The sequence below is a fragment of the Porites lutea genome, chromosome 1, assembly GCF_958299795.1.
Source record: "Porites lutea chromosome 1, jaPorLute2.1, whole genome shotgun sequence".
Taxonomy (NCBI): domain Eukaryota; kingdom Metazoa; phylum Cnidaria; class Anthozoa; order Scleractinia; family Poritidae; genus Porites; species Porites lutea.
In genome coordinates, this window is record NC_133201.1 from 50,997,504 (window position 1) to 51,019,546 (window position 22,043).

Genomic DNA, 22,043 nt, shown 5'->3' on the forward strand with positions numbered 1-22,043 from the left:
TTTCAAATGCAATTACTTTTTGGTTGAAATGTTCCTTAGCCGTGTTTCCTTAATAAATTTGCAGCGAATATTGATAATACGCTGTGTTTTTGCGGCCGAGTACTGTGCGCGATGCTCGAAACATCGTGCCTGACCAACTTCCGCTGTACTCGGCTCCAGTTTAGGGGAGTGAGCCCGATATGGCTAAGCAGGGAATTGCCTTGTAAAACCTTGCTATGTTGATGAAATACATTCAAAGGTCATTATTATGGCATGTGATCACCTACTTGTCTCCAAAATGCCTAAAAAGCGTAGGAAAAATGAAGAAAACAGACTTTGCAAGGTATAAACTACATGTTATCTTGGGACCAGGCTACGCATTGAGGAAAAAAGGAGAAAAAAATCGGCGAGCGAAGCCGGCTGAGAAGTAGTCTGGGGAGGGGAAACACCCTTTCCCCCTCGCTAGGCCACCGCTAGGGCTCGCTTCGCTCGCCGATATTTTTCCTATCTGACCCCAGCCTCGTACCCAGGCCTGTTCGCGCTATCCGAGTGACCAGAGGAGGCTTGGAACCGAGCGCGATAACGCGAGGCCTTGCAAAAAATGGCAAAAAAGTCCCAGATCGACGAGAAAAAGTCCCAGATAATTTCTCTACGAAAATCCTTTGTTTTCTGCGACGATCACGGAATATTTCGGACTCATGAGATTAATACATCTCTTCCGCGCATCTTTGGACCGTTTCAACTGATAGCAACGAAATGTGGCGGGCATGTTTTCCCAAAAACACTGGTAAGTTAAGCATATTGTTTACAGTCTTGTTCGCTACACGAAGCTAGAAAAAAGGTTTCTTCTTAGTTGGGCATGGGACGATCACTGTACACTGTATGTACACTAGTATCAAAGGCTTCATCTTCATTGAACAATATGGGCGTTGATTTCCAAGTTACAGGGCTATAGTGGGCTTATTTTGCCTTTGTTGTTCGAATCGTTGCTAGGAAAAAATCACGAGAATCAGTTACACGGTTTCGCGCGAAAAGCCAAAAAAAAAAAACACTCATGCCATTTTCAGCTGTTTGAGTATGCTTTTTGCTCTTTATAATAACCTAGTACCTTGAACTTGTACCTTGCAGCTCCCAATTCATCCAGAACATTCTAATAGTCTATTTTAAAAATAGCACCAGTAACTCATGTAATATTCGGGTGTCTTAGTTTTACCTGATTTTTAATGATATGACTATCATTCAGTCCTTTATATGATTGCGACTTAGAGCGATTTACCTGCCTGACAGGCATAATTCCTGAGCACGGTATTGTACATCAAATGTTTAGTTTTTTTATTATATATTGTCTATTTTTTTACCTTCCTTTACATTAATTTTCAGAAAGTTTTAAAGGGGATGAAAGGAGAGCATGTAATAGACGACACTGGGATGTGAAGGATACAGGAGCAAAAGGAAAATGTAATTCAGCTGAAGAAAACTTGAAATGAAAATAAAAATATGAAACCGTGATGTTTAATACTGAATTTCTTAGATTTCATCAAACAAAACTTTATTGATTTTATAAGGAAATAGATTGATTTCCTAACAAGCCATAGTTCTGAACACTTGTGAAATTTGTTAAGAGAAATTTTTTAAACCTGATAACAACTACTTCTTGTCTTGTAAAGCTTGTTGTGGGGATGGGTTGGGGAAACAACTTCAAGACCAACTTAAGACCTTTTTCCACTTAATTTGATGCCATAATGGTACCATTGGCTGGGCCAGCTACATGCCATTTTCAGCTGTTTGAATATGCTTTTTGCTCTTTATAATACCCTAGTGCCTTGAACTTGTATCTTGCAGCTCCCAGTTTATGCAGAACATTCTAATATTGTCTATTTTGAAAATAGCACCAAAAACTCATGTACTATTCTTTTTAAACTTATGACTCACTGGAAGACCACTGCTGCGAAAGTGGTTCGAGATAAAAAAAGAAAACAGAGGAAAAAAAAAAAGGAAAGCACTTAATTTGAGTGTCAATGTATTCAGCACGAAAGTAATAATTGGGGACACTATTTTTACGTCTACTACCGCCATTTTACGTGGTCATGCATCCGAGCCACGCAAAGGTCTAGCCATTTGCAGCAGGGCAAAGGTAATACCTTCATTTCTCAGTCATTTTAAGATTCTGAGTATTGGTCCGACCCCGGGAATTGAACTTCTGACCTCCCACTCTGCAGTCAAGCACTCTACCAACTGAGCTAATCCTACCACGGTTGAGATTAAGTTTACATAAGATAGTAGTACACTGGAACATAGATATGGGGTCGTGCAACATCAACAACAATAGAATCAGACATTGATAGAATCAGAAAGAAAGCTTGGCTGAAAGTTTTCAACAGTCCCCAAAGGATCATCTCATTTAAAAGGTGGGTAGATACACTGGTTGAAAATAACTTGGATATAGAATTAAATTTTATTCATGCTAAATGCTATAAAAGCATGGACACAAAGTGTTTTACATCTGATACCGTTTCAGGTTATTTGAACGCTCCTGATATTACTCAGTATGTTGTAAACTGCCCCTATAGCTTGTATCTGCCACAATGAGGCGTATTCAAAAGGCTGACAGCACTTAATGACTTCTGTTTTGTATATTTAATGGACAATGAGTTGATCCACTGTCGTTTAGGACGACACCTAGGCTAGAAGTCTCTCTTGAATTGCAATGCGCGCAGTGCTGCGATGCGATTAACAAGTTTTTCATCCGCTAGATAATATGCTGAGTACAGAGCTAATTCGATGACACATCTTTCACGAACTTCAACATGGTTTAACTCACTCCCGACAGGCAATGGAACACACTCCTGAGATGGGACGATTTGTTGGGCTGAATTAAATCCATATTTTTTAATAAAATCAAAACTCGAAATTACTGACCTACGATGATAACAGGTGTACACGCGGAACGATTCCTTGAAAGAAATTTCTCCAACATCTCTATGTATTTGATGGCAAACGTTGATTAAAAAATCCCAACCTATTTCCGACGCTTTTTTTCATTTCTTCAAGAGTCTTGGCTGAAGTCGCATTCTTGGCTTGACGCCGCCATTTTGGATTTGCCATTATTGGCCTGGCGTCCTAGGCGAATTTTCCCGACAAGCTTGACAGGTGACGTCACATCCGAAATCGCCGAGGACGACTGGGAACGAGGCTGATCTGACCCTGTTTTTTGGCCTTTTTCCCCAACTGCGGAGACTGGTCCCAGGAAGAGGCGTCTCTTTTGCATGAGTTTGCGCGACCGCTGAACAAACGACGTGCCAGAAGGCTCACCGCAGGGTCCGCCTTCATCAAAGTGTCGCGTCTCAAAGCTATCATCGCGATTATTTTGCTCGTTGGTCTTGGTGAATGTGCTCGAGATTTAACAAAATGTTTTGTTTGCCAAAAAACTCTAACATGGTCTTAACAAAAGCGAAGTAGACCGGCTTTAACTTACCACGAGCTACTATCAAATTTCATCTCCCGACTTGACCTGGACGACAGCTGGATTACGCTGACCTCAGTTAAAGTATAAACAAAGGGCGGAAACGTTTGTTGAAACACTTTCAAGTTTCTTTGTTTAGAAATGGGAAAGGAACACAAATCTAAAGAAAAACCATAGCAAATTTCAGCGAGTGGGTTCGAAGTGCGCAAAAGCCGGTGTTCAGTTCACCAGTGAATTAACATATGTTCTACAGTTTTCCCAGCACTTTAAAGCTTCAAAATCAGAAGCACACGAGACGTAGATTTGTCACCTGGTGAGATGTTGGCAGTAGTCACACTGTATGTCTCGAACAATAAAAAAATGCATATCAATGAGACATATTCAAAAATGCATTCAATAAGACCGAAATTAAAGTCGAATCTTGTGACCGATTTTGAAAAATTATTAGAGCACTCAAGTTCTGGCTAAAAGCAAATTCCTGTGAAAGATGCGTTACAATGTTAGTCCCTGCAAAAACAAGAAGTTCTACAATTTTGCGATAAATTAAATGCACGCTGATGGGATTGAAGAGCTGAGATGTATTCATGTATGTTAATTTGTGTTACAGCGAGTTGGCTGTAGCTGTCAGCAGTCCTTTCATGTTCTTCTACAAACTGTTTAATACGGATAGCCAATTCACGCTGATGAGATTGAAGAGTTGAGGCATAGTCGTGCATGTTCGCCTGTGTCACAGCCAGTTTCCAATAGCTGTCAGCTGCGCTTTCATGTTCTTCTCCAAACAGTTTAATACGGATATTTAATGCATGCTGAAGGGATTGAAGGCCTGAGGTGAAGTCGTGCATTTCGTGTTGTGTTACATCGAGTTACCTGTAGCTGTCAGCTGTGCTTTCATGTTCTTCTGCAAACAGTTTAATACGGATAGCCAATGTCCGCTGATGGGATTGAACGGCTTTGGTATAGTCATGCATGTTGTTTTGTGTTGCACTGACTTGCCTGTGGCTATCAGCTGTGCTTTCATGTTCTTCTCCGAACAGTTTAATACGCATAGCCAATGCATGCTGATGGGATTGAAGGGCTGAGGTGTTGTCATGCATTTCGTCTTGTGTTACACCGAGTTGCCTGTAGCAGTCAGCTGTGCTTTCATGTTCTTCTCCAAACAGTTTAATACGGATAGCCAATGCACGCTACTGAGATTAAAGAGCTGAGGTATAGTCAAGCATTTTGTGTTGTGTTATACCCAGTTCCCTGTAGTTTTTAGCAGTGCTCTCATGGTCTTCTCCAGACAGTTTAATACGGATAGCCAATGCACGCTGATAGGATTGAAGAGCTGAGTTGTAGTCATGCATTTCGTGTTGTGTTACACCCAGATCCTTGTAGCTGTCAGCAGTGCTTTCATGTTCTTCTCCAAACAGTTTAACACGGATAGCCAATGCACGCTGATGAGATTGAAGAGCTGAGTTGTAGTCAAGCATTTTGTGTTGTGTTACACCGATTTGCCTGTAGCAGTCAGCTGTGCTTTCATGTTCTTCTCCAAAGAGTTTAATACGGATAGCCAATGCACGCTGATAGGATTGAAGAGCTGAGGTGTAGTCAAGCATTTCGTGTTGTGTTACACCCAGATCAATGTAGCTGTCAGCGGTGCTTTCATGTTTTTCTCCAAACAGTTTAATACGGATAGCCAAAGCTCGCTGATGAGATTGAAGAGCTGAAGTATAGTCATGCATTTTGTGTTGTGTTATACTGAGTTCCCTGTAGCAGTCAGCTGTCCTTTCATGTTCTTCTCCAAACAGTTTAATACGGATAGCCAATGCACGCCGATAGGATTGAAGAGCTGAGGTGTAGTCAAGCATTTCGTGTTGTGTTACACCCAGATCAATGTAGCTGTCAGCGGTGCTTTCATGTTCTTCTGCAAACAGTTTAATACGGATAGCCAATGCACGCTGCTGGGATTGAAGAGCTGAGGTGTAGTCATGCATTTTGTTTTGTGTTACACCGAGTTCCCTGTAGCAGTCAGCTGTGCTTTCATGTTCTTCTCCAAACAGTTTAATACGGATAACCAATGCACGCTGATGGGATTGAAGAGCTGAGGTGTAGTCATGCATTTTGTGTTGTGTTACACCTAGATTCTTGTAGCTGTCAGCAGTGCTTTCATGTTCTTCTCCAAACAGTTTAATATTGATAGCCAATGCACGCTGATAGGATTGAAGAGCTGAGGTGTAGTCATGCATTTTGTTTTGTGTTACACCTAGATTCTTGTAGCTGTCAGCAGTGCTTTCATGTTCTTCTCCAAACAGTTTAATATTGATAGTCAATGCACGCTGATGGGATTGAAGAGCTGAGGTGTAGTCATGCATTTTGTGTTGTGTTACACCCAGATTCCTGTAGCTCTCAGCAGTGCTCTCATGTTCTTCTCCAAACAGTTTAATATTGATAGCCAATGCTCGCTGATGGGATTGAAGGGCTGATGCGATGTCATGCATGTTGCTTTGTGTTACACCAAGTTCCCTGTAGCTGTCAGCTGTGCTTTCATGTTCTTCTCCAAACAGTTTAAAACGGATAGCCAATGCACGCTGATGGGATTCAAGAGCCGAGGTGTAGTCATGCATTTCGTGTTGTGTTATACCCAGTTCTCTGTAGCTTTTAGCAGTGCTCTCATGTTCTTCTCCAAACAGTTTAATACGGATAGCCAATGCACGCTGATGGGATTCAAGAGCTGAGGTGTACTCATCCATTTCGTGTTGTGTTGCACCCAGATCCGAGTAGCTGTTAGCTGTGCTTTCATGTTCTTCTCCAAACAGTTTAATACGGATAGCCAATGCACGCTGATGGGATTGAAGAGCTGAGGTGTAGTCATGCATTTCGTGTTGGGTTATACCGAGTTCCCTGTAGCTGTCAGCAGTGCTTTCATGTTTTTCTCCTAAAATTCTCTCCGATATCTCAAGGGCTTGCTGGTTTGCCTGGAGAGCCTTGTGATAGCTTTTTTCTTCTTTGAATCTGTTACTTAGGTCTAACAAGCACCTTGCAAGTGCTTCATTTTGTAAATGACTAACATCCTCAAACTTGTCTATGTTAAGAGGGCTTTCTTTGCTTTGGGTGAGTGCGGATTCGTGGTATTTGATTCTGGCTGCATACAGTTTAGCAGGGTCCCCACTACTTAATTCCCAGAGTAAATTTGTCACAACGCTATGAAAAGTGAGCAACCCGGGAGTAACTTGAACTTCTCCTTCGATATTCTCTAAGATTTGGAGAAGCGAATTGTGTATACATTGCTTGGTGTTGGCTTCAACAAAAGTGTTTGTTGCTCTGTGTAATAGAAAGGCAATTTGACATTTCAGTGGTTGACGTAGCAAGTTGTCCCAGTTTTTTTTAAGTTTTACTTCATTGATAGTTTCCCTTGTTTCCCCTTTTGTTGACGGGATAATAAGTAGTTGCCAGTCCCCCATTGCCATGCATTGGTGGATTGCTTTGTCATAGAAAGCTCTTGCACTGGAGAGGTCGTTACGCGACTGATAATAAACAGCAAGTATCTGAAAAATAACCATCTCCAGAATGTGTTTTTCTGTACTGTTACAATTTATCAGTGTTGATAGCGCGTCTTTTAGGAAATGCACTCCACTATTCGTTTCTTCTGTAACAAAGTGATAGATTCCCATATAGCACAAGTATTTTCCTTTTTCCAGGTTAGGAACAATAGAAGCTGCAGTTTGAAGCTCATTCACTTTTGAGAGAAGATGTCTCGTCTTTCCTTTTCGTCCCCAGGTCACCTCACCGAAAGCTATTGAAGAAAGTAGTTGCCTGTAGTACTTGCCTTTCCCTTGTAGTTTGGCTGCCTTTATGGCGGAGTCGTATATGTGAAAAAAGTTTTGTGCTTCATTCGTATTCCAAAACAGCGAGTCAAGAAATATCTCTCCTTTTACTAGTGCATCGTAAACGCTGTCAGCTCTTTCGGAATCGAAACAGCTCTCTACTAGGCTTTCAATGATGTTCTTCTTATTTTCAAAGAATTCCATATATGCTGCCATTGAGTTCCCGGTGAGAAATTGTTTATTTAGCTTCTCAAAAAAGCAAAGGTAGAACGCGGTCAAACGACTCTTTGAGTTCAGCAAGGAATCTCTCATCTCTCTTTCTCCCTTCTCTCTTGCAAATGATTGCAGGAGCCTGTGCATTGTGAATGTTCCCGGTTTAGAGCTTGAATCAATAAGAGACTTTCTTCGAAGGCTTCCCAATATCCTTCTGGCTTCCATGGATCCTGTATCACTTAAAACGGCTGCAGCTACTTCCGTATTAAAACTCTCAGGAAGAATGCTTAAGGATATAATTGCATCTTTTTCTTGCATTGTGAGGTTCTTGAAACAAGAGTCAAACAAGAACTGTAGTCGGTGACGAGTTGGGTAATCTAGATTGTTTAACATTTCACTAATACGGTCTTCTGTCGAGGACGTCATAAAGTAATCTATAATCTGGTGTGGTTGAGCGCTGTCTTCAAATATCAAAGAACACATCAACTTCACCGCTAAAGGAACTTGTCCGCAGATTTGCGCGACTTGTGTACAGTCTGCAGCGCTTGCATTTGGAAGCAACTCAGAAACTAGGGTCATAGCAGAGGCTTTATCCAACGGCCTTATTCTTAAACCCTTATGACCTTGAAAATGGAGGTCCATATACTCAAGAGACTCTCTCGTGGTTACGACAAACGTCAACATTTGATTTCGCCCTAGAATCTCTTCGAGAAGTTGCATGACCTCTTCCTTTGCGTTCGGCGAACCACTTTCTAACAAATCGTCGAAGTTATCAAGGATAAACGCAGATGGCTTTGAAACATCACTGAAAAGTTGCCCAACCTCTTCATCGATGGATAGACGTTGACCAGAAGGTTGTGTTGTTGTGGTAGGTTTCCTCAGAAAGCTAAGAAACTTGGAAGCCAAGTCTGCTTTAGAACCCACTCCCCGTAATGACACCCAATAAACAGGCAGTCCTTGAGACTGAAGTGCATGTCCAACCGCAATGGCAACCGATGTTTTTCCGAATCCAGGTGAACCCCAGATTGACACCAGTCGGGTAGACTCGGAAAACACGTGTCGGATGATCTCCTCACACTCACCCTGGCGCCCAGTAAAATTAGGAACCACTGAAGGAAGGGGAGCTCCAAGGAGCGATGACCTTATACCTTAAAAAAAAAAGCCGTAAAACTAATTAAAAGATATGCGCAAATATCTAAACAAATAAACAAATCGACTCACTTAAAAGATCGATCTAGTGACACTTGACTTTCATGGAATATAGAAATGCTTTTTTGGAACAAAGAAAAACATAGTCCATCAGCTAAGTGACGGAGATTTTAACATGGTTGTGTAGATGGCGGGGGAATAATCGATAAACTGCTAGCATCCTTCGTAGCCATTTCTCAAAAATCTTCTGCGAAGAAGGTTATTCTCCTTCAGCCAGTTTACGTTATCCATTCTTGCCACGCCTCGACTTAACTGGCACGCCGTCTTGATTGGAGCGCGCAAGTACTCTTATAAACTCTTTAGTATTTATTCCAATTCCCCTCTCTCCTAGTTACCCCAACGCCAAACAAAAGCAATCCACTCGTGTAATGTAGCAGGTAAGCATACTTATATGGCCAGCTATGCAGGCTTGGAGCCACTTCAAGCCTCCAAACGTCTGGTGATGTACAAGGCATACGTCTCTTTAGAAAGTACATATTTCTCTGATTATAAATGAAAAGTGTTTCTGGGCAAGTTTTCATCCCTGTAAATAACCCAAATTATTTACTTTTGCATAACCTAACGCTTGTAGCATTTTAGGCAGAATAATTAAAGCACTTAACCGAGGCAGGACAAGCTTAGTCGGTGGAGCACTTGACTGCAATGCCGGAGTTCACGGGTTCGATCCCCAGGGCCGGACCAATACTAAGGGTCCTGAAATAACTGAGAAGTGTAGGTACTGCCGCTCTTTCCCTGATAACCGAGTAAAATGGTGGAAGACATAAAAATAGTGTCCTCAATTAGTAATTTCGAGCCAAATACGTTGACACTCAAATAAAGTGTGTTGTTTAACCAACTGAACGGAAGTTCTCTTGACTTCCGTGTTTTGTCTGGCGCCAGGAACATGGAACTAGCTAGATGGACTCTAAAACCGCGGCGTTGATTAACTTTCACGGCTGTCATTCCAGTCTGTCATTTCTTACCTGAATTTTCAGGCTGTTTATCACGTTCATCTTTCCCTGATTTCAACTGATTTATCCTTTCCTCCAATCTAGCCATGACTTCTCTGCTGACTGTGTCCTCTTCGCTCATCTGTTTCAAAACATTGATATCTGCACTTACACCCTCGAGAATCGTAGCGTACTCTGCTTGTGCTCCTGTAGCAAAATTTTTGGTGTCTTCCTTGTTTGCCTCTTTTGTAGAATGCAATATCGCTTTTATCTCACAGATGTCTGAACTCACTTCCTCGAGAAATTTGATGTACGCTCGAGTTTCGTCTCCGAGTTTCATTTCCAATCTGCGAACTTCATTTGTGGGAAAGTCCGACTCCGTCAAGCCACCAACGGCGTCAATTTGGACTGTCGAGACGCCAAGGGCTTTAAACGCATCTTTGGCGTAATTCACGCGCTGATCAAAGGTCGCTTTGTCCATCTCAGAATTTTTCGGGTGGCAAAGTGAATTCCTAAGACGACGAAGCTGATCAATTGCAAGTGCAAAGGTCTCCGCCTTGTTTCCACCCGGGCTGAGCACATTTGCGTGGAAACTATCATGCGGTATAAAGCGCGGTTTCACGTACAAATCACTGAGTGTGGTGAAGGAGCCTGCGCTGGCTGGTAAGGCAAATGACCGCGCAAATATTGTAGCCTGGAAGAGATTGGTGCAATCCCAATCATTGTAAGACTGGTGAATAGGAACTTTAGTCTTACCACCTTCTGTTGTGGCAAATAAATTTCTCACAACAGTTGAATCATCCCAGAGCTGGAAACCAGGGCGACCTCCGTAGGTGTTGTCCCACATGGTTTTAAAGGTCTGCCGTAAGACTTTGGGAAATTCATTTAATACTAACGAGGAGAACTTAAAAAAGTTCAGTTGCTCGTAGCTAAACGGCTGTAATGTCATCTCTGATGGTCGGTGATTGAACCCGTCAATGGAAGAACTAGAATGTAGTAAAAAAAAAAAAAGATTAATGGACAGATTTTAGCAGGAATTTCTGGCTGGAATAAATAAGGCACGTACGGGTGTTAATACGATAAGAAATAGGCCAAATTCGAAGGTAACGTAAATCTACATTCATATCGTTTCGTAGTTCAGGGATGTTGCAAGCAGTGAAAGTCAAATTAGTGTCATCTGCGTGTATTCGTGTGGTAGCTTAATCAATTATGTTACAAAGATCATTTATATGTATTAGAAACAAAAGTGGCCCAAGTATTGGACCCCGGGGAACACCACATTTTAAAACGGATTTCTCGGAGAGAATTCCATTAATATATACAACCTGAAACCTGTTAGACAGATAAGATTTAAACCATTCTAACTGGCGGCCACGAGCTCCGATATACTCTAAATTTCGTCAGTAGGGGATCCTGATTTACTGTGTCTAAGGCTTTCTTAAGGTCCAGAAATACAACTGCACTCATTATTCCCTTGTCTATGCTGTAGTTCAAACGTTTTCTTTGGTTTGATTTTTCAAACTGGCTTAAATTTTTCAAACTGGTGTGAAATTTTCAAACTGGTTTAAAATTTTTAAACACACCACTCACTCTCGTTTATTGTGTCTCTGCTTGTAAAATACACTTGTGATATTAAGGTGTCACACAATTTAGCAAGTGTTCATTTTAGTTTGATCACGTTTACATGATAGGTGGGGTGACCCGCCAAGGCCGGTAGCCCGGTCTGCCAGACCAGGTAACCCTCTCAGCCAGGGTCAAATTTTGCCATGTAAACGATTCTAGGTGGGGTAACCCGCCAAGCCGGGATCGGATTGGTGATACATCAAATTCACGCAAAATTAACTTCGGTGGTGGCTTTGCAAGGTTACCCCGCCTTGGGCTCATTGTTATGCATTTTTTTCAAGCGTGTGCATGAAGTACAACGACGGATATCGAAATGTTTAAGGATATTCAAACTAGATAAAAGATGAGCACAATATATAGATTTAGCCAGGGCTAAAAGCGTGGCTCCCATTAATAAATTTATAATTAAAATCAAACAATAAACTTGTATTCCACAATTCAGTTAACTTTAGAACACATTCGTGTGACTTTTCAGCGAAAGGCTAAGTGATTTTACAAAAAATAATTTGCAAACAGCCCAAGAGTGAACCAAATCTCACATCGAGTTGATAGCCTCATAAGTACACCCAAAAACTGGCAATCATCTTCGATCACATTTATTAAGAGCCATAATGGCTCTTGATCACCGTAGATTAATTAGGCCTGGAAAAAAATTCAGGCCGAATTTTTTGCGTTCGACAAGTTTATTTTACAAAATCTTGCCAACAAATCTGGGTGCGTGTAAACCAACCTTTTATATCATTTATACATCACATCTGAGGTGAAACAGTATATGAGGCACTGTTTTTATCATACAGACCTTGGACAACAGAATGCAGTATTTCACAATATTGCGATACAAATTGCTATTCAAGATGATCGAAGCACGCGTGAGCTTTAGCCGTAAACCGTTGAAAAAATTTTCAAAATCATCTTTACCGCCAGCCGGTTCTGACTTTTACAGTGCTAGCAGTGGCGAGTGTTTGAATGAACATTAACACAGTTACGCTCCAACATAGTAAAGAATTTATTATGTTTATTTTTTTTATTTAAAAACGGTTTAACGCACGGCATTTTGAGTACTCCGGGAAGCGTTGTTTACTGAACGACTGAAAACAATCGGCACAACGATTAAAATTACAAGACAGAGTACTAACAATCAATAAAAGAAATATAATTCGGTGAAACATATACAGAGACGACAATTTTCATTCAGGAAGACAAGTATTAAAGTGTCTCTAAAAATCCTGAGTCTTCGAGCTTAAAGCTGAAGGTTATGTTTTAAGCCGGCTTCACGGTGTTTGCTTTTTTCAAAGACGAACTCGAGGCAAGAAAATCGCTCAAACCTTTCTTTTACAGCCAGAATTATAACTAAATATTCTTTGAAACGTTTTCTTTCTATTTGCGGTGAGAAAATGTCTAAAGGCTTTTTAAAGATCTGTAAGCTTATAACAAACCTGATACTAGGTCAGATCATGGTCTCAAATCTTACAAACGTGCGTGGACAAAATAGCCGCATAAACTACGCTCGACTTCATTAAATTAGGAATAAAAACCAAACATCAAGTACGATAATTACTTTGGCTTACCACTCGAGATGCAGCTCCTGAAAGGTATCAAGTAAGGTCAGTATCGCTTCAGACTTTGCAACTTACGCATTAAGCAAGATGAAAACGAAAACGATGCCATCCGAAATCGGATTGCCGACTGTGACTCAACCAAAAACCCAATAAACAAACTAGCCATGAATAACAGAAGACTGCTGATAGCAGCTGAATTTCATTTTGTACATCCAGTGGAAAAAGAAAGTTAAAAACATCACAAGTTGACACAAAACTCTGTCAGCTTAAGCTGTCAAAGTAAACAAGATTCAAGATGCTGCATAAATTTTCCGCATGAACACACCTGTCAAATTTTGACCAATCAGAGCATAAAAATTGGTCGTAGAGCGTGACCAACGCGTGAACACGGCGAGAAAAGTCAAAAGCAACTGTCTTCCCTGCCTGTAGCAGCTGGCTGAATTTTCGCGTCCGAGGTCAGTTTGAAATCAAAATTTTAATTGTGCGGCACATAAACACAACATATTTCATATGAATTTTAAGAAAAATTAAACCTGAGGCCTGCGATCATTTGAAAACCAGTACCTTGTCAGCGGATAACTTCAAAAAAACACTTGACCTCGATGGGTCGACACCTGAGCCCGCCATACAGTCAAGTGAAACTGGTCAGCGGATACCTTGTTTTGACAGCTGTCAATGGATCACAACATTGACGTGTGTCAGTTTTCCTGTGTTCCGATCCCAACTAGCTAGAAAGTATGAGCCTGAACATTGATCGCGATCTAGTAAAATAATTAACTGGTCAGCGGAAAGCTTGCAAATAAATCACGTCACCTCAATGAGTTGACATATGAGCCCGCGATATGGTCATGGGATACTAGTCAGTGGCTATCCTGTTTTGACAGCTGTCAATTGACCATATTGTGAATGTCCAATGTAAAAGATGTGGACTTGGCAAGACACGCCTGAGACACCCCTCCCTTCTTTTTGATAGTCTCCCCTACCCCACCCGTACAATCCGTAGACGCGTACGTACGTACGCTCGGTCAATCACGTGACAACCAAAGGAAAAGAGGTTGACCATAATCTATGGGTATAGGGCTCTGTCCCACGCGCGCTTCGCGCGCGTGGGAGCCCCGCTATAATTTTTGTGTGTTTACGTGCACGTGTGGCACGAAGACTGCGAGCAAAATGTTTATTCAAAAGTAACAAACGAGCTCTGAATCAAACCTTGTTTCAGTGATTTGGAAATCTTTTGAAATTTGAACCAAATTTAATACCAAAACTCTTTGTACTATAATGGGTAATTGGGTTACGAAGTGTAATGTGATGCTGCATACTGCTTTCCTTTGATGGGGCTGCCATATTTGGGCTTGTCGAGAGCGTGAGAGCGGATCGGACCGAGTGTGTCGGTGAAGTGGTCGAAATAAAAACTGTGGAAACTTGTCATTATCGTAGTGCGTTTTATTCGCTGAACCCATGGAGTGTAACACTGGTGTCAGGAGTTGGAATAAGCAATACGAATATGGCCGATGAAAGCGGAGAAATCATTGTAAAAACTCAGGATGACAGCGAAGAAGACGAAGCTACCTCGCCAACAGCGTGTTCGGGGGCGAGTATGGACGATATCTTACAGGTTCTGCACTCGTTAGGAAAACAGAACAATGGATTGAAAGTCGAGTCTCAAGTACAGGAAATATTGCAGCGCTTCGAAGAATTGTGCACACGAGTAAATGCGCATGCAACTCAACTAAAGAGCGGGCTCAAATTACACGAAGATAAACTGACGGTGAAAATGAACGGTTTGGAGGAAAAATTCACACAAAAGGTAAACTCTCTCGATTCTAGACAAAGTTTATTCTAAGAAGATGTTAAGGAACGGCTTAAGGAAACACAAGAGAGCTTTAATTTGCCACTGGACAAAGCATTAAAGAGTTTGGAGGATAAACTGAGCGCCTCGCCTTTCGCCGAGCGTTCGATGCAAGTGCAACCTCAACTCCTTTGAAATCAGGGCTTAAGCCTGAAACACCCAAGTTTTCATCACCATTCTCAGTCTGCAGTGGGGATCCCGAACATAAACGACAAGTTCAAAAACCTCCATCGTTTGACGGCAAATCGCAGTGGGAGCCCTACATTGCTTAGTTTGAAATCGTTGCTGGAATGAATCAATGAAGCAACGAGCACAAAGGGAGCTATCTTGCGACAAACCTTAAAGGGCCTGCCTTATCTCTCCTAGGAAACCTTTCCCCAAACACCCGACAAGGCTACAAGGAGCTAGTTCCGGCTCTTGAGAGCAGATTCGGATCGGCGCACCAACAAGAACTTCTCGCTCTAAATTTAAGAGTAGAGTGAGACGCTGCGAAGAGGCTTTACAAGAACTAGCCGAGGATTTAGAGCGCTTGGTAAGGCTAGCTTACCCTCTCGCCCCAGGGGAGATGAAGGACCTGGATTACGACTCAAGCAGAGTAGGCCTTAGTCCCTCCGGGTTACTCTGACGCTAGCTATGGAGCTGGAATCGTACTTACTAGCCTCCTACCAAAGAGAATTTCCAGTTCGAGGCATTTATTGTGGTGCGAGGCATTTATTGTGCTGATCGCAGGAAATCCCAGCGGGATGATGTACTTGCACAAGTAAAAGGACTGCTCGCTGAAGTGGTATCCTCGCAAAGCTTCGGGCCCCCACAGTGCTGGGCTTGTGGAAAAAGGGACCTCCTGAAACGAGACTGTTGGAAGGTTGGAAGAAGCAAGGCAAGACATATGCAGAACCAGAACTTACCAACCAGGCCGGCCTTTAAGGGGAAAGACCGGCCCACCAAAAAATCAGTATAACTCCACAAGTCATGTTGAGGGCTGGACGACTGTCTCATGATGAGGGAAGTCTTATCGTAAGTAGAAACATCGAAGGAGTGATGTGTCCAATGGTCGTTGACACAGACGCCAACGTCACAGTAGTTCGTTCAAACGTGTTAAGCAAGTAGACACCCTCATCTACGAGCCACTAACAATGTCTTCAAAACTGCAAACAGGAGAAACAGCGGAAGTGTGTGGAAAACTGAGGCTTTGGGTGAGGATTGGGGGGACGCAAGTATCTCATGAAGTTTTGGTTGTAAATATTTCCTAACTGTTTATATTAGGCCTAGACGTCCTGATGGCCTATGGTAGTACCGTCGATACAGGAGTATGAAGCATTTGAAATGGAGCAGAGGACTTTCCCCTTCATAAGCTTTTACCCAGCGAACAAGCCCGCTGCTATCGAGTAACAGCAGCTGAGGACACTCTGATCTTACTTCACAGCGAGGCAATTGAGGCGGCTAAGATTATGGACAAAGCTCTTTGTGAACCACGGGAAACAATAGGCCCATCCATCACTGTTATGCTCCCACTAGACGTGATGGTGGGTAAGACACTGCTCGATGCCCAAAAAGATTATTAGCCTGCGAAAACATCCGTTTCTCCTCGCTCTTCGCCGCCGGGAACGTTTCGCGAGGAGGAACGTCTGCGACTCAGCGGCAGAAATTCCATACTGATGACGCAAACCAATGTTTACATAATAAACCCAGTAGTCATGGGGTTCCAAATACAAATTTGTCCAATTTTACGTGTCTTCTGGTCGATTTTGGTAAAGTGTTGTGTTCACCTGCCAACGAGCTCCAGTAAAACTCAAATGCTTCTTCTAGAGAAGACTATATTCCACAAATATGTACTATTTTGTTAGGGATTCTTTGCGTTTACATTTGACTTTTGTGGCCTTTTGTCTTTTGTCTGTCTTTCGTAAACAATAGCTAAAACAATGTAACTACTCCGTCGACCAATCAGCGCTTCTGACCGGATTCCGGACAGATTTTACGTCATCAGTATGGAATTTCTGTCGCTGAGTCGCAGACGTTCCTCCGTGCGAAGCGTCCCCATCGACGAAGAGCAAGGAGAAACGGATGTTTTCGCAGGCTAAAAGATTATGTCCCGGTGAGGGTGGTTAACCTCTCTGGTGAGCCAAGGAAAGTTTGTAGCGGCACGGAGGTGGCAAGTTGTGAACCTGTACAAAGTGTCCTTCACCAGCAGCTCGAATTTGGCCCGGAATCCCAAGAGACAGGAGGCAACTAACCAGATCACCTCAAGGACCTCTATGCCCGAAGCGCTGGGGGATTAAGTGACGGACAACACCGCCAGCTGCTCGAGTTTTTGTGCGAATTTTAAGACATCTTTTCAACAGGACCGCAAGATCTGGGAAAGACTGGGTTAACGAAGCATGTGATAGACACAGGCGCCGCTGCCCCTGTTCGTCAGCCCCCGAGGAGATAGCCATTGGTACAAGGGGAGGAAGCCCGTAAAGCTGTTGAGGAGATGCATCAGCAAAGGAATAATCGAGCCTTCTAACAGCCCGTGATCGTCGCTGGTAGTCCTAGTGAAAAAGAAAGATGGGCACACTAGATTCTGTGTCTATTGCCGCAAATTGAATGATCTCACTAAAAAGGACTCTTATCCCTTGCCAAGGAACAACAACAGCTTCGACAAACTCTCCGGTTCCTCGTGGTTTTCCACGTTGGATTGTAAAAGTGGCTACTGGCAGGTGGAAGTGGCTCAAAAGGACCGTGAGAAGACAGCCTTCACAGCAGGGAATGGACTCTGGCAGTAAAATGTAATGGCTTTCGGCCTGTGTAACGCACCGGCCACGTTCGAACGCCTGATGGATACCCTCCTTTGGGGCCTTAGGTGCTTAATCTACCTTGACGACATAATTTTTCATACTATGACCTTTGGCTTGGAGTTGAGACGCTTCAGACTTGTGTTCTTCCATCTACGAGCAGCAAACCTGAAGTTGAGTCCTAAGAAATGCGAACTTTTTTGAAGGAAAGTTAAGTTTCTTGGCCGTGTGGTTTGTGAGGATGGAGTTACCGCAGATCCTGACAAAGTAAAGGCTGATCAAAACTGACCGGTGCCACACAATGCCAAGGCTGTTGTGAGGTTTGTTGGCTTATGTTACCTTTACCGCCGGTGTGTCTTCCTTCTCCGATGTCGCCCGTCCTCTGCATCAACTGTGTGAGAAAGGCCAATCCTTTGAGGGGACAAAGAAATGCAATGATTCGCTTCAGCAACTCAAAGCTGCTCTTGTGTCTGCCACCGTGCTTGCGTACCCCCACAGCGCAGAACCGTTTCTACTAGACACTGATGCCAGTAATGTTGGCATAGGGGCAGTTCTTTCTCAAGTTCACAATGGCGACGAACGAGTCATAGCCTATTATAGCCGTGCACTCAGTAAACCTCAACGCAATTACTGTACAACAAGGCGTAAACTTCTGGCAGTGGTCCGAGCAATTCAGAACTTCCACCCTTACCTCTATGGCAGAAAGTTTACTGTGAGAACTTACCATGCCTCTTTACAATGGCTGCTTTCATTCAAGAACTTGAAGGGACAATTGGCTAGGTGGCTTGAAAAACTGCAGAGCTATGATTTTTGTATTGCATATCGGACAGGAAAGATTCATCAAAATGCAGACGCATTGTCGCGGCGACCCTGTTTGGAGACAAATTGCGTTCACTGCTAGCGTCAATAGGAGAGAGAATTCCGTGAGGGTGGCCTAGGTAGCAAGGCAAATGACGCTTTGCCCGTCGAAACGCCCAATCGTGTCGTCAGAGAGCTGCAGTGTAGCTCCAGCATTGCTCAGGAGGGGAAACAGGAGAAGTGAGCAAAAACCTACTAGAAGACAGCCAACGGACACCACTACAATTGGACACCAGAGTGGCCCGTCGTTGCCCATCTTGACTCGTTACCAAGGCATACTGGGCACAATGGAAATCCTTTTTTCTCAAGGAGGGCGTGTTGTATCACCGGTGGGAATATCCTGAACTTGGTGAGGAGACATGGCAGCTTGCAGTCCATACAGCACTTCGCGCCAACGTGCTAAAACTACCCCAATATAGTCCAGTGGGTGGTCCCTTGGGACTGTCTAAGACCCTAGGTAAAGTTCGTCAAAGATGTTACTGGATCCACTTGCGCCGTGACTTTGAAGAATGGTGCTGTAGGTGTAACCTTTGTGCTTCTATTAAGGGCCCAAGAGCGAAGCAGAAATCACCTTTGCTGCTGTACAATAGAGGTGAACCTATGGAACGCGTCGCCATCGATATACTGGGGCCTCTTCCCGAGACAAAGCGTGGCAACAAATACAATCTAATGGCAATGGACTATTTCAGTAAATGACCATAGGCTTACCTGGCTCTCCCGAACCAGGAAGCAGTTACTGTTGCTGACGTATTAGTGTCTCAGTTCTTCACCAGATTTGGCGTGCCCGCTGAGTTTCACTCCGACCAAGGCCAAGTAAGTCTCGGGTGTTCCAGGAAGCATGCTCGTTGCTTGGAATCCATAAGACCAGGATAAGCTGCTTTGCATCCCCAAACTTACGACATGTTGGAGCGGTACAACCGAACTTTAGAGAATCAGCTCGCTACTTTTGTTGAGGATCATCAACGTGATTGGGACCTACATTTACCTCTCCTCGTAGTGTCCTATCGATAAGCTGTTCACAAGACCACAAGGCTCATCCCCGCCATGCTCCCACTGTTTAGACACGAACTGCGTGTTCCCCTGGATCTGCTCATTGGCCGGCCACGTCAAGAATCTGAGAGCTAAAGTTAACTTGAATATGCACAGAGACTGCGAACATCGCTAGAAACTGCCCATGATTTTGCCAGAGACCATCAGTAGGCCGGTAGCCAACGGGTGAAGAAGCGTTACGACATGCGTAGTGTAGCAGACACCTTCAGCAAGGGGAGAAATGGTGTTGAGCCGGCCATGGTAAGGGGCGTATGTCGTGGTACATAGAGTAAACGATGTTGTGTACAGGATCTAACGAGGTGCTCGGGCAAAGCCTAAGGTGGTGCACAGGGACAGGTCTTGGAGGTACCGTGACAAAGCACGTGCCCATTAGTTCACGGAAGCACCTAGAGAACCGGTCGAGGGCGTGCCCAAGGAAACGCCCAGCAACGGGACCTCCTAGCTAGTGATGGCAACAGGAATGCGCTACCGGCCGACACAGGAGGCGAAGAGAACTACCTCCAGATTCAGAGGCAACCGCTTTATGGCCAGTGATGCCAATGTTTTCCAGGAGGGATCCAGGCGTTCTCAAAGGAGCAGAAGTACACCCCAGACTTTGTTATGAATTAAACACTTGAAGAAAGACACTGAGCTTACTCTGAAGTTATAGTGTTTGCCGTATCAGCCTGCGAGCAAGCTCTCCATTTAATGCGTCAGTCAAAACCAACTGAGCCCAGCCAAATGTAATGCCCCGTAGTGGCCCCGGGAGGGGGGGCTGGGCACAGTTGGATTTGACTGATGCATAAGGGATATTGAGAGAAGTAAACTGCGAGTTGCACGCAAAAGGAGTCGCGGGAGCAGAGTGCGGGGAGACGTTAGAGCTCACTCGCAAGTTCGCTTGCCACTCGAAATAGAGACGTTGCTACCAGTCCATAACATTTCTTGGTAGTCGTGCGCGTTCGGTCTTCAGTGAGCCACTGCAGTTTACGTCAGGAATTCCAAGGAAAACTTCAAGTTATTTACATAACGAGCAATGTCCACTATGGCTTCACGTTCCAATATTCACCTTAACAACATTGCGACAGTCACACGTGCCTGACACAAAAATTCCCCACATACGCATTATACACGACGGCCAAGTGCACGCTCCGATAGCGTCTTGTTACATATCTTGCTTGGAACTCGCGATTTAGTCGAGACACTTTCGGGAGTCTCAACATTTGACTTTTCCGACAGTTTCGTGTCTAAGAATTCAGTGTAGATAAAAAACTTCACAAGCTGGCACTGCAGAAGGGGAAACTTGGTAGACTGCAGTGTGTTTTGTATTGACCGGAATTCTAAACGGGCGCTTTCATAAAACGATGTAAATCGCTAATTTCAGGGTTGACAGATTCTTCTCATTTAAATAATCATATCTTGCTGGCAAACTTCAAATTGCAAAATCTGCTCAATATATTACACACTGGAGATTTTGACCGATCATTTATTAATAAAATCACAGAGTGCAGTCTTCTATTCTTTCCGCAAATTTGGACACAAAATCGCGATTTCCCAATTTGGTACAACTGTGGCTTAAACGTCCATTGTTTCACAATGTCTCTGTAAAATTCTGTCGAAATCGCCCCCAAAGATATATAGGCGTTTTAAAACATTTAGCACAAGCAAAATGGGCTATTTTACAGTGTGCACTTAGTACCCTCGCCTTCGATTGAAGGTGAAGCTGAGGTTGACCGTGTTCTTATGAAAATTATGCTTGAAAAATACTAGTTTGCATAAGAACAGCATGATTTACATAAGAAAGCAGGAATGGGTGTATCAAAACAAGGTCAACTCCAGCCTCGTTTTCCATTTATAAATGTAAAAGGGCCTATTTTGCCTTATGAATTTATTCATAGATAGTATTAACAATTCATGAAGAAAAAACAAAAGAAATTAATTTTTAATGAGTGTCTTTATATCTAATAAAGACACGGATAAACTTTACGTCCAATTCTTTAGACAAAAATAACCCCAAATCTAAATTTTAGTGCAAGAATGAATCGATCTGTATCAGAGATTATGAAGCCGAAAGTGAAAGAAGGTTCGCCAGGTTCTGATGTACTGTTCGTGTGCGAAGCATCATAGTCCAACAACCCATGTGACCGAGCTAACTCCGCGGATTCCCTAGCTGCTTTTTCCCCAGCAGAAATAAAGAAGTAGTTAAATTCATTAGGAAGAGCATCAGCGTTCTTAGTTTAGGGCATGCCGCTTGATTTCTTACGGAGTGCGCGCTTTGGTTTTCCATGTTGCCCCGCTATTGTTTTTGTTAGACGAAATTTCTTGGTTAAAGTAATCCTAGACCGACCTACGTCAGAGGCTTTCTTTAAAATAAGAACACTTTGTGTCTATGCATGGCGTAGAACAGAAGAGGAAGTTTACTTTGCAAAATGTCAAGTTAGAGACACCGCCGCAATAAGAGGATCTCTCTGTAGATCTGGCAAGGATTTAATAAGACTGTATATTTCACAGCGTATGTATCAACGGGGCACTTGAAGCTGTCCACCGTGAAGAATACAATGAGCGTTGTACAAAAAAAATTGTGCAAGCTATTTCTTAGACAGGAGTAGAAAACTTACCCAAAGTCAGTAAACTCCGTTGATTTCACCTCTCTGATCAGGACACGCTTATGAATGGTAGCTCTGACAGTCAATAAATCGATACCTGCGTACCTCCTGTGAACTGCAAAAATGTTGAAAAAGGTTTCTTAGACAGCAAG

At 43.2% G+C, this 22,043-nt stretch overlaps 1 long non-coding RNA gene and 1 pseudogene across 1 annotated transcript; one reads left to right on the forward strand and one right to left on the reverse strand.

The window, feature by feature from the left end:
- The first annotated feature begins 579 nt into the window (after positions 1-579).
- LOC140939761 (uncharacterized) lies at positions 580-1,488 on the forward strand. Its single transcript, XR_012166091.1, has 2 exons — positions 580-766; positions 1,360-1,488. It is a non-coding gene; the product is annotated as an uncharacterized lncRNA (long non-coding RNA).
- A 1,175-nt stretch (positions 1,489-2,663) lies between these two features.
- LOC140931842 (uncharacterized) lies at positions 2,664-22,003 on the reverse strand (annotated as a pseudogene).
- Positions 22,004-22,043: the final 40 nt, after the last annotated feature.